Below are 2,930 nucleotides of genomic sequence, written 5' to 3'. Positions count from 1 at the left end.
TTGTGTCCAGGGGATGGAGGGAGTTTATTGAAGTCTTCTTGGGCTCACATGGGAAATCATTTAAAATATAAACTTGATATTCAGTCTAAGGAAACTGCAGAGTGACAGAAGAACCAACAATATCTCCTGTTTTCTCCTTTAATGAGTCGACTCTTCTTGTGCTTTCAGACCAAAGAACTACAGACTCTTCACAACCTGCTCAAACTCTTGGTACAGGACCTCACCACACGGGTCAAGAAGGTTTCTGTCTCATTTCTACTCTGAAGATCACCTTCTCCTGCTCAAACTGCTGACAAATGTTCCTGCTGCTCTAAAGTCTGGTCTCCAGAACTTCCTAAAAACTCTCAAAGTCTCTTCTGCTGCAGGTTGCTTTGTAGAACTGTTCCAGAAAACCTCACTAAACCACATGGAGGAGCCTCAAGATAGTCGTCCAAATGAAACCATACAAAAACCAAACTAGCACAACCCAAACGCTAAAGTCTCCTGCAGCCTACCAGAGAAGCTCTGAGAACAGAGAATCAGGACAGGAACTCTTACCTTCTGGACAACCAACGTTGGTTCACAAACAAGAATACAGAATGTGTCTGACCAAAAACCTCTAAAGACTCACTGCAGCCAAGATAAAGACACAACTCAGCTGTACCAAATCCACTAATCACTGCACACATTAGCACCATGTGCTAACTGTGGCTAAAGAACCACATTTACCAAGACAACTATCCAGTACAAAGCCCTAAAACACACCAAGAAACACATTAAAGCCGATTTTACTGCTGGAAGCTGCAAACCAACGCCTAAAGAACAAACTAAAGCAACGGAACCAAACCCGGTTCACTGGTGAAGAGAATCAGAGGAAATGTTTGATGCAGCTAAATAAAGCAGGAAGACACTGAGCTGCTCAGGTGTTCCTGATAACACCAAGCAGCCACCTGGACAGCCAATAGGAACACAGCTTCCTGGAAGTCCAGAGGGTTGGGTTAGTGAAGGAAATTTAGTTTAAAGTTGAAGCAGAAAGTTAACAAAGAAAGTTGAAAACCACCTTCTGATACCTGAAATCTCTGAGTTTTCACACAAAGAACACCTGAACATGTCAAACTGGTTCCATAGTAGAACCATCATTGTAAAAACGTCATAGTCTGGTGTGTTGCTCAAAAAACATTAGGACCCGGCTGTCAGGGGACAAACATGTAAGAAACATGAGAACAGAGAGAACCCAACCAGTAGGTCACAGTTTATCATCCCCCAGTCATCTCCTGAAGTCCATATGGTGAGAGACATCAGTATCTGGTTGTTAATTTACCAGAGGATGCTTATAATCATGCTGATGTGGTCTGTACTCTACAGTATTTTAGTGACTCAATAAATGCCTAAGTTGTTTTTTTTAATGCTTTTCAGTTTTTAATAAACATTTAAGAGCCTATATGTAATTAATAAATGGCCTTTGCCTATCTTAAGAAAAACTCACTCAGAACTCTGATATGTTAACAGTACTAAATAAATCAATAAATACATGCATACACACAAAAATAAGTTAATACATTAACTGTGTTAAGATTTAGATTTTTTAAAAAGTTGTTTATGTTTTTGCAAAATCCAGTATTGCTCACTGGTTGGTCATTACATTTTGTTAGTTTGATTTCACTGTTTAAAATGATGCCACCTCTTTTCAGACAGAACCTGTGATAATAAAACAATACAAAATTTTTAGTTCCGTGTTAATAAAGTACTTAAAGCTTTAAGTATGGCTAAATGCTTTTTTCAAAATTAAATATATCACTCCTTAGGTGGTAGTGGCCCCAAGTTCAGTAAAGTTGGAAAGATATTCACAGATTCGGGCTTCCAGCATCAATAACTCGTTAGATATAGGTTGTCAAAACATAAACGGTGCCTCTTTCCTATTGTTGCAAGGCAGACAATGTGCTACAAGCCCAGTTTTATCAAAAGTAGCTGTCTTTCAAGCTACAGGAATAACATTGGTGTCTATGGAGTGAACAGGGTCCGTCTGCAATTTGCAAAACCGCTGCAACAGTAAAGAGAGACAAATATTCAATAACTTCACTCTTATACATTGTAGCGTCACTAAAATCACTGCAGCCTTCAACTGGCTCCTGTTGACAAAGTGTTTTAACAGAAATGTAAATGCTGTAATTTGATTCTTTTAATGAACCATGTAACTTGAATGGATGTGATGCTGGTGTGACCACAGTGCACACGTCTGATGTTGCTCACAGTGGTCCAAGGGACGCTCAGGGAGTTTGTGTGTTTGCTCAGACTCATGAAACATTACAGGGAACATTGTTTGGGACTCAAGCAGTTCCTTCTTTTACTCACTATCTCCCCAGCCTTAGAAAAAAAAAAAAACCTGTTCACACGGCACAGATGAGGCTGAGGTACACAGGAAATGTTTGGCTCCATTGTACAAGTTTGGGTAAACGGTTTTCAATTCAATTCAATTCAATTTTATTTATATAGCGCCAATTACAGTCAAATTGTCTCGAGACGCTTTACAGAACCCATATGCCTGACCCCCAGAGCAAGCCAAAAGGCGACAGTGGCAAGGAAAACACCCTTTTAACAGGGAAAAAAACCTCGAGCAGAACCCGGCTCTAATGTGGGGGGACCCATCTGCCTGCTGGCCGGGCGGGTTGAGAGGGACAGAAGAGGTAGAGAGGTAGAGATAGAGGGATAGAGATAGAGGGATACAGATAGAGGGGTAGAGATAGAGAGGTGGGGGGGTGGGACACAAGGACCATAAAACACAGCCACACATCTGAAGCATCCAGCATCCAGCTCTGGGACCAGGGACACTCGGAGAAAGGACACAGAAAGAAACAGAGTGAATGTAATGCAATAATGGTATATATAGTAAATACATAGGTAGTTAGAGAAGGGCTCAGTGCATCCAGAGAGGTTCCCCAGCAGCCTAGGCC

The sequence above is a fragment of the Amphiprion ocellaris genome, chromosome 13 (genome assembly GCF_022539595.1).
Source record: "Amphiprion ocellaris isolate individual 3 ecotype Okinawa chromosome 13, ASM2253959v1, whole genome shotgun sequence".
NCBI classification, from domain to species: domain Eukaryota; kingdom Metazoa; phylum Chordata; class Actinopteri; family Pomacentridae; genus Amphiprion; species Amphiprion ocellaris.
The sequence above is the reverse complement of the archived record's forward strand: the minus strand, read 5'-3'. Positions refer to the sequence as shown.